This window comes from Sturnus vulgaris, chromosome 2 (assembly GCF_052056855.1).
Source record: "Sturnus vulgaris isolate bStuVul1 chromosome 2, bStuVul1.hap1, whole genome shotgun sequence".
Classification (NCBI taxonomy): domain Eukaryota; kingdom Metazoa; phylum Chordata; class Aves; order Passeriformes; family Sturnidae; genus Sturnus; species Sturnus vulgaris.
This window is the reverse complement of record NC_142244.1, coordinates 45,255,741-45,268,196: the sequence shown is the minus strand read 5'-3', so window position 1 is coordinate 45,268,196 and position 12,456 is coordinate 45,255,741. Positions and strand designations below refer to the sequence as shown.

At 35.3% G+C, this 12,456-nt stretch overlaps 1 long non-coding RNA gene across 2 annotated transcripts in view; it reads right to left on the bottom strand.

Annotated features, from left to right (window-relative positions):
* Positions 1–261: 261 nt before the first annotated feature.
* The window catches only part of LOC148224757 (uncharacterized), a 132,231-nt gene continuing 120,036 nt past the window's right edge, over positions 262–12,456 (bottom strand). For both annotated transcript variants that reach the window (XR_015801338.1, XR_015801339.1), the window contains one exon: positions 262–2,106. This is a non-coding gene — a long non-coding RNA (uncharacterized LOC148224757). The remainder of the gene's footprint in view (positions 2,107–12,456) is intronic.

Sequence of the window (12,456 nt, the reverse complement as noted above, 5' to 3'; positions counted from 1 at the left end):
TCATGAGCATTATTGAAGACATTTAGCTGCCTAGTATAGCAAGCATTCAACCTCCTAAAAATAATTTGTTGTACAGATAATTACCACTTGGCTGAACCATTGGTTATGGCTATTAGATAATTACTCAAGTGTATAGCTCTAGATACGTAAATGTTCTGTACTTCCTGATGAAGAAGATGAGGTTAAATGCTAAATATTCAAAATACAATATTTGATTCACTTACCATATTCTGGAGTGGTAATAATCACCAAGAGAAATGGTTGGTTTTCTGCTTTTATTACCATCTTTTTTATGGAAAAAAAATATTACACTACTAGGCTTCACTTCTTAACTTTATGAGTGACATTTTCCTTTTTCCAAGGGATAACAGGTGATGCATAAAGTAATAAAAGATGTGTCCAAGCTAATCAAAAGAACTGAAAGAGGAGCTGTCAATGAAATAAAGTACTGATTTTTTTTTTGGCAGTCGTGTTAGTCCCTCAGTCCTCCTTTATTGTTATTTTTGAGCTTATCAGTTTTATATTTTATAAAATGCTCTACCTCCAGTTAGAAATCAGCATCCCTCAAAGGCATTTCTTTCTCTCAAAGAAACTATTTCTTGGTATCAGTGTACTGTTCTCAACTAGCCCAGCCTGTTTGATAGGATTCTCGTTCTTCTATGTTACAATATAGGTGTGATTTTTTTTTTTACCCTCAAACCTGGCATCTAGTGGTTGACTGAATTTCAAGAGGGATTCAACTTGCATATTATTTGGTTTGGTTTTCATTAGTACATAGTCGTAGATATTATTTGGTCAATCAGTTGATGTATAACAGTCAGGCACAGAAATCTTTGTAATACAGACATGCCTGAGAGTTTATATCTTCATGATTTGTGTTCCTGCACTTGAATTTCAATTTAGTAACTCTCAAGGTAAAGCATATTTTTAATCATTTAATCATTGAGGAACAAGGAAGAGTAGTCAACACAAATCTACAAATACATAGACAGGGTAGTTGATCTGCCTGTTTAATAACTGCTGGCTTCCTCTTTTTTGTGTATCCAGACACTCCCATGAGCACAAACCCTTCAGTGCAGGAGTGGTGTGTTCAGTCACTCATCAGTGTCCTATTGTCATGGAGCTGCTTTATGAGGTGTTCCTTATGTCTCCAGGTGTCATTCTTACTAAAGACACCCTGTACAAAACCTGCCGTCAAAATCACAGGGTCATAGAAGCCAGACTTCACTATAAATTCTTTTTGTTAGGTTTTTGAACAAAACTACAAACTTTGTGGAAGCTAGGAAAACTCATTAAAATGGAAATGTAAACATTAGAAAAAATTAGCATGGCTTGTCTTAGAAAAGCACGTAATTAGCTGTATTTCTCTGCTTCAGGCTAGCCATTCTTTATTTACATAGCATCACAGTGGTTTAGCTTTTTGAAAAGCTAAAGAGTTAAGAAAAAGTTGCATCATTTATTTTCTTGTCTTTTCCCTAATAAGTCAATGTTATAGTATGTTTCAAATCATTCAACATCCAGCAAATCATATTTATCTCATCTTACCACAAAGGTTGTAATATTTTCTTGTTCTCATGCGTTGCTGACACTGAGCATTCTTTTACAAAAAGAAAACCACTTTACTAATTAGAATAATTTTATCCAAAATAATAAATACCTTGGAAAGAAATTTCCGTGCTACATTTGAGAATGAATTCCACAGCAGTGATCAGAGATCAATAACATATATGTTCCTTCCTTTTCAGATTAAAAACTTCATTATCAAAGGTCTCATTGAGCACAATGGAAATTGTCATTTGAAAAAAGAGGGAAAGGAAAATGAGGTCTGGAATGAGCAATTTGTTTAAGGTGGTAACAGTCAAATAGAAGGCATTCCTGAGAATTTGCAACTTTTTTGTAATTTATAATTTGATTGCATGAGGAGGAAGGCAGAAGTGAATGAATAATACTTTTGCAAGAATGTCTTCCATCAGCAATAACACCAGGGCTGCTGGGGCTGAAATGGCACCATGGCAGCCTAGGAAGGAAGGTCCTCATGAGAGAACTTTTGAATCAGGAGGAATATCCTCTTCCACCTGTCATTTCTTCCCTCTCAGCTCTTCCTGCCTGAAGAAAATGAGAGGAAAAGGAGCAGCAAAGTGAATAAAGGATAGAGGAAGGGTGACAAAGTTCCCTAAATCCATAATTATGTTACACCAATACTTCTTGTGTGTAGGTACAAATGACCAATCTAAAGCAGAGTATGGAGACAATTTTTAGAGGTGGCTTAGCCTATGATTTAGAGTGCAGTATGTGTCAGTGTAGAAGTGATGAAAAAAATGACTGCCTTTGCCCAAGCTAAGGCCAAATCTTGAGTTCTTACCCACAGTAAGCATCTTGGTTTTCAATCTGGTAAACTCAAGTCAGTATGGCACTTTCTGGGGAAGGCTACTTATTTTGAGCAAGACGGCTTGGATCTGATTCTCAGAAACAATTCAAAGTACTGGTTATAAAAATCACAGATTTTCAGCTAACACCTCAGTTTTCTTTCAGCCATAATTACCCACACATACAGAAAATGCTAATCTCTTACAATCTCATTTTTGACAACACGCTGCTTTCTTCTACTGTTTCACAACTGCTCCCTTCTCCTTTATTATTTCAGTAGCGTTAAGTTAAAATAAAAGCAGTTGTTTTCGTTTTCCAAGTGTCATGATCCTTCTGTTTTCTATTTCAGATTTATGGTGAAAAGTTCATTCACATTTTCCACTTATCCCATGTTTTAACTAAAGCAAATTACTTCTTCCTGTAAACCTTAGTCCGATGAAAAAATGACAGAGGTCCAAGTCCTAAAGAGCTGCCTGGATGACTATAAGATTACACGGGCATTGAGAATTTCAGAGTAAGGTCAGACTTTCTGAATGAGAATTGAAAGGTCTCATTTCAAGTCCACTTTCTTGGAAGTAAATTGAAATCTACATCTCCCAAAGAACACGGAAGGATGTGTCTAATTTGGAAAAGCAGTACTACACAGTCAGGCAATCTCTTTGCATCCTAGTGGATCCATGTCATTTGGGAGTGTAAAGAGAATATCACAAAAACTCTGACTTTCTCTTCTATTGCTAGCTGCAGTATAATACAAAAAATAATCATACATTCAGCTGTTTGTACTATGAATTGTTCCTGGGGCTAATGTTTTGGAGGCTTTTTTTCTCATGGCTAAGACTTACCCAGATTTTGGTAAGCCATCTGTCGAATGAAAGAATATTGAGCCCTTTCCAAGCTGCAGGGATAGTAATTCCAGTAGTTAATAACAAAAGATGAAATAATACATACTGAGCTAGGCTAGCAGAGTAATTATTGCCTCTTAATAAAGCTAAAGTAGAGAATAATGGGCAACTTATTTAAAATTAAATTATCTATTTTTCCACCAATGACAGCCAGTTTCTGGACAATACCACCACACATGAATCTGAGTACATTTGTCCACATCTCTTAAATATAAATCATTGCTGACAATGACACTAACAATATAGTAGGAGCATCCTCAATCTGCTTAATGGATGAAATTCAGTTTGTGCAGAGAGCCTGAATGGGGCTAGGCAAGAAATATGACCATTGCAATTTTAAATAATGAAATAACAAGGGATACAGAATATGCTCCAAGAATGTATGCTCAAATTCTTCTTGAATCGGACACACTACTAGTAAAACATTTCCTTTTTTTTCTTTAAAAATGTTCAGAATTTATACTGTGGGCATATAGCCATCAAAACAAAGCAGAATAATTGTTGTATGTTATATGTTGCTGTAAATGGTCCCTGAACCTCAGGAGCTGAGCATACATATGGATCCAAAACACCATTTTTTCCTTCACAGAAGTTTACTTTGATTTTTGGCACAGTTTGTCCATCCAGGATTTGCATATTAGACTGTGCTGAGCACCCCATATAAAAGCTGTTTTTTCTAGATTTGGTACTCAGGATACAGTCAAAATTTAATACACCTTGCTTTCTTTGCTTTTTTAATTGAAATTGTTCTTTTTCCTTGAAATTCATACTTAGCAAATTGTAATAAATTTGTGCTTTCATTTGTATTATGGAAGTTACATAGATGATCAATTCCAGATGCAAAAGGGAGCTTTGAAGTAAATGCAGCTGGACAGACATATTTTAAAATATTCTCCCAATGTTGTAAAAATTGGGGATTTGTAGAACAAGATGTCAAAATGTAAATTATCTTCTACAACAAAAAATCAAAAGCACCCACTCCTTTATAATGTAGAGTCATAAGCTATATGGATCTTTGGAAATTAGAAAAGATCCATTCATACTCTTGTGGTGAAACAGATGTGAAACCTAAATTGCAGCCACAGAAGATCACTTCCTGCATAGTGTACTATGTGGATATTTCCCTACATAAGCTCAGCCTTTTTCTTTCAAAGTTAAGCCTAGGATAGGCTTAATTCTGGGTGATATCAAATCTGTTAGTGATGTACCTTGATGAAGTCAGTGGAATTATGCTAACGTAAACTTGGTATAAGAGCCCTTAAGTTTAAGTACTGGTACATTTAAATTATTTTGGAATAGTTTATATATCTAGATTGTTTATGAGGGAATTTTAAGGATATTTTCTTCTAAAGAATATTTCATTTTCAACACTGATGTCAAAAACTTTCTATGACATTCAGTCTTTTGAGCTAAAACTCTTTTATTTATGGACTCATATATATTAAAATATATATTAAAATTCTTTATTTCTGTTACAGGATTTTTAAATTTTTTTTTTAAAGATCCTATCCACAGAAACAATCTCAGTAAGAAAATGGCTGAAATTCAATTCTGGATGGAGGTACAGGAAGCAAATAATATGGAAACTGCTTCTTCCTGTTGCATAAGTGCTGGCTTACCATCTCATCTTTTTAAGGACTACAGAAGTTATGTCCAACTACAATCACTACCTTTATCTTAATGGTGAATACTCTTACTAAAAGACACTGAAATGCATGATCTTTTCCAGAATGACTGTTATTATCCATTGCTGAAATGCTAGGATTTCAGTTTCCAGAAGTATTCACTTCACAGAATATTTCTATTTAAAGTTTCTGTCTTTTGATACCTATATCTTGTAATTTCAGACTTCTGCTTTATTGATTCTCAGTCCAGATCAATGCCATTTGTTTTAAATTATTGCAGAACTTATATAATGCTTTCCCAAGGCAGCAAGTTATACATTTAAAGGAATAGGTTTATTGCCGTTTTCTTTTTTCCTTTCTTTTTTTTACCTTTTTTTTTTTTGTTATTTTTGAAAACCACATGAATCAGACTATTTTAGTCCTTATGTGAAAAAAGCTCAGTTCCCTTGATAATTTTGACAGTTCTCTCATACAACTCTCCCAGTCTGAATTTTTTTTCTTCCCGAACAGAATGACTAAAATTTCACATGATATTCCTAAGGATGTACCACCACTCTGACGTAACTATTTTCGTATCTCAAATACAAATGTCCCAACTGATGCATCCTGCAATCTTTATTTCAGTGTCAAATGGATGTTTTGGTCTTGTGATTGTTAATGTACTTTTTTTTCCCTCCGCAAATTCCAAAACTGAATTCTCAATTTATAGCCCAAAGTTTTGGGTATGAATGTATATAATGCTTATTCTTTGAACTGATATATTTTGTTCTATTTACATGATTCCTATACTTGAAAGTGTCTAATTTTTTCTCCTCAAGTGTATTCCTATTACTTGTCTCCGTGCTGTTTCCCACAGAGGTATCTTTAGAGCAGCACCTTTGCTCACCCCATTGTTTTTACTGTAGTCATCACTGTGAAATTACATGGAGCATTCCACAGTTTTGCAGCATCACTTCTCAGTCCCCCATGTACAGCTTAGCAAAACTGACACAAGCTGTTGGCACTTTAAATGTTTACATAAGAAAGAACAAAAATGTTTCATTGAAACGTACACAGCAAAATACTAGAGAATCCCCTAAGAAAACTTGTACTGAATACCAGGAATAGTATTGGAAACCATTAGCTGTGAAGTGTTCTCCATGCTCATTTTTCTTCTAAACTGTTTAGCATATTGTGCTTTATTTTCTTAAATTGAAGTAGCATATAACATAGTAAATGTAACATAGCAGTATTAATATTCCTACTGGGAATGTAAAGCTTACATTTCCTGCTTAGGATTTTATGAGATATGAGCAAAACACACATGCCTAGTTCTGCTAGAAGCAGCTCTTGTTGAGATCTTTTTATATGCTGCAGAAACAAAGTAATTATATTTTTTGTGACTGGAACTGTCTCCCTCACTCATGACTGCAATGGTGAATACAGACTGGGGCTTCTCACAGAGGAGCCAAGTGCAGATTGATTAGGTTAGAGGTGGGTACATCCTTTTTTGCTGTTCAGTGGGTGTCTGGGCTGTAGAAGAGATCTCCAATATATTAGAAACAGAAGCAAACTGCAAGTAAAGTTGCCTCTAACACAGCTGAGACGTGAGACCAGATGCACCACTGACACCACTTCACTGAGTGAGGAGGCTCCTCTTTTCTGCACATGCTACACATCACCCAGGAGGAGACAAATAAAACCTGAGCAGGCATGTCAGGTTGGGAAGGTCATAAACTGACAGTAGGGATGAGGGAAGAAAAAATAAGTCTGTTTCTGTAAAATAATTCCCAGATAGATGAAAATTCAACAATTTCAATCCCATCTGTCACTTGTAATTTTTGTGTGTCTAAGACAACAGAGAATAATGCATCATCACTGATCAAAACTTTGCTGATACTGCCTATTAAAAAAAAAGAAAACAAAAACCCTGGGTTGGGAGATTTTGAAGAACCAAAGCCAAACGGAAGATGAGAATCACATCGAGATTCACAAAATAAGTTTAGCTTTCTTAAAAATCTACACACTAAAATACATATCTAAGAGAGCAGTCCAATGTCTTCATTGTTCATTTGAAATATTTAAATCCCAGAAGCATGGATTTATTCAATTTCTTCATCCGAATTAAACACTTATAAGGGCCTCAGTTTCAGAAATGGATTTTATATTCTTTTTTGTTCACTCCTTTGAATAGAAAATGGCTTCTTTGACCAGCAAGAGTAATGAATCATTCAGGTGATGTTATGATATAACGACTATCATGATGTACAGGTCTCACCCTTTTTCACCCCACCCTGGATTTTGACTCCATTCACTATCCTGTGCACACTTTTGATCTAGACCATAGCAATCAGACTTAAAGTTGCCTTCCCTTAGACTGAGCATCCCCTCCAAGGTGCTGAGCTCAAGATAACAGTGTTCTCAATATGGGCCTAAATAATATAAATATTATATTTAAATACCCAGTGGTCCAACAGTGACCAGCAAAGCTTTTCATGCTTACCATATCTGCCACATTTGCCCCCTGTTTTCTGCAGATCAAAGTCGCATGCGGTGACTGTGTGGTTTTTCAGGGATTTTTTGTATGCCACAGCATTCTACCTGTTGTTTTCTACCTGTTCTAGGCTGGCAACTTGGTGTAGTGTTCCAAGACTTCACAAACAGTCAAAAGAAAATAAGTTGGCTGCCTCATTTTGTTGACACAGACCATACCAAAAAAATAGAGGTTAAAATAATATTTGCTTTTATCAACCTGTATACATCTCACACGCTTTTTTGTTAACAATTGTTTTGCCTTTGTAACTTTGTAATTTCATGACTTTGGGTCTATTTCAAAAGCTGATTTTTATTCTCATTCTGATCTCTATCTAAAGGGTTTGCTAGCCCTTTTTTATACCCACACGGTATCAGCTGCAAACAGCATAAATGAAATCTTTATACCATTTTCTGTTACTATAGAAAGTATAAAATATAACTGAGCTCCAAAGAGTCCCCCTAGAGCTTTTAAGATGCCTTGAAATGTTGGTGATAAGTATATGTTATCTGTGGGGTTTTTTTCTGGCCAATTGCATACCTATCTGGTGAAGATTTCATCTTCACCTCAGTTTCTCAGTATGCTTCTGAGAATCACATAATCACAGAATACCATTTGAGATAGTGCCAAGAATTGCACTGAAGTCAAAGTATCTTACATTTACCACCTTTACCAAAGCTTGTGTGGCTTGATTTACTCTGGAAGAACTATAGTTTTTATCACTGTCTTACCTTCTAGACACTTAAATTGATTGCCTAATGATTTGTTGCGGGGATTAAATTAAGTGCCGTGAGCTATAATTTTCCGTGTCCTCCATACTCTCCCTTTCAAGGATAAATAATATGTTTGGTATTCAGTTTTTCACATTTTCTTAAACATAATTGCTAGTGATTTAACTATTACATTGTCTAACTCCTTTACAGCCCTAAGGTCAATCAGAACTCCCTCACTTGGATGCATCTATCTCATCTGAAACATATTTAGCCCAGGTGGGGAGTTTTTGCACATTTTATTTTTTAAAATAATGTATTTAACAATCAGGAGTAATGTATCCTCACAGTTATTTGGATCTTTTAGGCAACAGAAAACAGTTTAATATGCAATTATATAAAGATCACTGTATCTTATATATTTAAAATTAACTTCTGGACCCCAGTCTTTTCTTTTTAAAAATGAAGCAAAATATCTATAGGTTGAATACAGTACAGTTCACAGCAAGGGTGACCCCCTAACCTGAAAACACTTCAGAGTTTGTACAGTTGTCCAACTTAAAAAGGCAATGAAACCCATTGGTCTTCAAGGTACATACAAAACTCTGAGCTATAAAGACTAGACTTTAATCGCCAAAAGGCAAATCAGAACACGACACCATTACTCCAGCTGCTGGCTTGAATACTTCCTTTAGTTTCTTTTTTTGATCTTTTATCCTTTCTGCCAACAAACCTCTTGGTGCTATTCACTGTGTTTCTCCCAGACCACAGGCAATGCTGATGAGATGTTCTATGAAGAGCAAAAAGGAAACACTTAAGGACATATTCACCAGCTTTGGTCTGTGCTGCTATAGCTGGTGGCTGTGATGCCATCTCCATAGGATAGGAACACTGCACCCACACACAGGTGTATTATGCTGGGACTGTAGACACTCTCATGTCCATAACTTGGCAAGGAGGATGACCTCCTTCTCTTGATCCCTCCTTCTTTAAAGCTCATAAAAGCATTGAATACATTTCATCCTTGGAGTCAACAGTTTAAAAGCAACACTGGAATGACAAAGTTTCCTTCTTCATGAAGCATGAGAATAAGGTTTACTTGAAAGAGTTTGCATAGAGTGTTCCCTTTCTCTTAGCAGATGATAACTACATGACTGCATGAGAGTATTACAAATGTTTTTCATAAACTAAGAGTTTCAGCTATAAATATGGACTAGGTGGTGTGAACAGGACAGCATGTAGCTGCACTGAGGTACGTCACTGGCCTTCCTGAATCTTACAGCATCAGATTAAATTATATGAACCCAAATTATAGAAAAAACACATCTTTCACATAGGTAAGAAACTCCTCCTTGAATCATATGTGACCTTCCAAAAGGCTATAACCATTTCTTGTCCAATTGAATTGACAATGGTGGAAGAAAATGCAATAAGTCAAGGTACAGTAAGCACTGCTTGTGCTGTGCAAATGTTAGAGATGTAGGTTAAAGCATGACCTACAAAAATGACAAAAGCAGGGAAGATTCAGAATCACACCCTCAGCAAATTGAAAAGATGTAGGAAAAATACTTTTGCTATGTGGACATACAAAATACACTGAAAACTACAACCTACTTCTAAAGATTAATATAGTGAATTTACTGCTTAAAAAACCAGATTTTACCTTGAGGAATGCTGTAGCTTCTAATATAAATAAATGAATGAAGCTATTTTCTCAGATATTGCTGTTTTCAGTGTTGCAAAAATCTCAGATCAGTTCCAAATATTCAAAATATTTCTTACGTACTGGAAGTCTAGCTACAGTTGAAGGATTTTATTAGCTATACACACAGCAGTTCCCCTATTATTTAAATCTACCTGCTTAAGTCTTTAGAAATTTCTCTGTTGCATGCTCTATGTTCTGAGCCAGCTACCCGATAAACTAAAATCTCATGAAGATTTATCTGTAGATTGATATTTTGTAGCTTAGGAACATTACTATAAAATGAAAAATAAAAATACTGTAATATGACTTTTTTTCTACATAAATAATTTGCTGATGATTATGTTTCATTTAGATCTGAAGCAAATCTATATCTTAAAATTTAAAAACCCTTGAAGAAATGGGACTTCCATCTTCTGTGCAGCTTTAGTAGCAAGTGGTTATGATAAAGAGCTAAGTCACCTTGAAAATAAAAACTTAGAGAAGGCATTAGAAGAAAAGGAGTTCTGGGTATAGAATATTACACTTGCTATAGAATGACATCTCCATGTGCTGCTAAGGAAAAAGGTTATTCCCTATCTCCCACCTTATTTTTACAGAAAGAATCCTGCTGTTTCTCCACTACTGCTCTGGGAAAGCTATTAGCATTAATAGGTAATACCTGATAACATGATAAGATATATCAAGCTATTGCAGAGTATCAGTCAGTGACAGTGATCTGAAAGCAAGTGGTACCACATCCCAGGCATGGATGATCAGTATTTTGCCATTACTTAATGACTACAGAAGAAGGGGAAATCACTTTACAAAAAACAAGTTTAATATGAAAGAGGGCTTTTCAGGGAAACTGCTGTAAGGAAAAAGGGCACCAGTGTGCTAAGTTATTCTGAGAGCCAACCCACTTTCTTCATTTCTAATGGAAAATGGAGAAGACATTCATGCATGATTGATAAAAAAAAAATATTAAAAAAAATAAACTGTTTGTGCCTAATGTAATGGAAAATTTGAGAATTATTCATGCATGTGGATATGTATGCAAATCTGACCGTGGTGATACTACCAAGGTCGATGCATGGTGATCTGCTGAGTAAGTGCTAATCATTCAGCTTGAAATGTGACTTTACCAGAAAAGCAATTTTGTAAAAAAAATCTCATGCCATTCCCTGGGTTTTTTTTTTTCCTCCTGTGATTTCCATGCCATGCTTGTTTATTTGTCAAGTTTGCATTCAGGACTTTTCCAGCTAAAACATCTCCTTGTCAATCAAATTGTATTTCTGCCCTGTGCAATGTTAATGCATCTGAGGGAACAACTTAAAATTGCTCAAGCTCTAGTAGGGGAGTGGCATTCTCTGTAGGACATTAACAGCTAAATTAAAGTGTGGCACAGTGGTTGAATTTGAAGTGCTATTTAAATTTCAAAACAATGCTCTCTACTGAAAATGAGCCATACAAGGCCAAAATAAAACTGAATGAGAACGATCATAAACATGTTGGTACATACAGTCTCAGGTTTTACAGAAAGGAAGAGCTCATACAAGAGGATCTGGAGAATGTAAATAAAGGAGAAGATAATATGGTAACAAAAGGAATTGGGAGAATTTTTCCTTAACAACAGCAGAAATTAACATTTGTTTGTTTCTTTAAGAGCCCTAGAAACTTCATGACACTACAAGGCACATAAGACTTAAAGCCCTTATTTTAAACCCACTGCAACTATGTCAGCAAAACCAATGGGTTATGATTAAATTACTTTTTCTCTACTGTCTGATTAGAGCAGGTGCACCTACAAGCTCATGGTTTAGTTGTCATTGCTGTTTCCTTGGCCCTCTTCAAAATCATCTTTCAGGAAGAACTACAGAGACAAGAAGAAAAGGGTTCACTTTGTTCAATATCACCTTTTTTCATGCAATAGATGCTTTTTCACCAATCAAGGATCAGTGGATTTATGTTCATTTCAAATCTGAGGTCCTAAAAATATGCTAATTTATTCCTGATAAACCTCTTCAGTGATTCTCATGAAGCAGGTGATGGAAATGGAATTTCTTACTCAACATGAAGTGACAAAAATGCAATGTTTTGAACTGTTTCTGTAGGCTGTAATTTCTGGAAGAACTATCAGATAATTTTAAAATAGAGATAGAGATTTGGGATAGTCCAGTTCTAGAATTTTTGCCAGAAATTTTTACAGCTTATCTACTTATTAACATCCAGAAAACTGTAATTATTGATGTACTAAAGCCAAAGAGTAGAAACTAATTAGGAATAATTGTGGACTTTAAGAATGTGCTCACCATTATAATATAACATGTTAAGTACCAGATATCTGAGCAGTCATCAACAGTAACCTCAAACACAACTCTGCAAAAATCCAAACAAATTTTAACTTTTTTTTGCCATTGTCATTATGTGGACTTTAAGAAACCGTGTGAGATTAATAAGATTCCGAGCTGAACAATGAACAGAGTAAAAAGACGCTCAGCCAAGGCAGCAGGCAGAGAATCAGAAGCTCTGATTCTTTAACCCAAGCAATTGCTTCTTTCTTTATCTGATTTGATTTTCAGCTACCACCTTCTCCCTTTTCTGTGGTCTAGCATGATAAGAGGTGTAAGCTGAGTGTTGGAGGTAAGGTTTATACAAT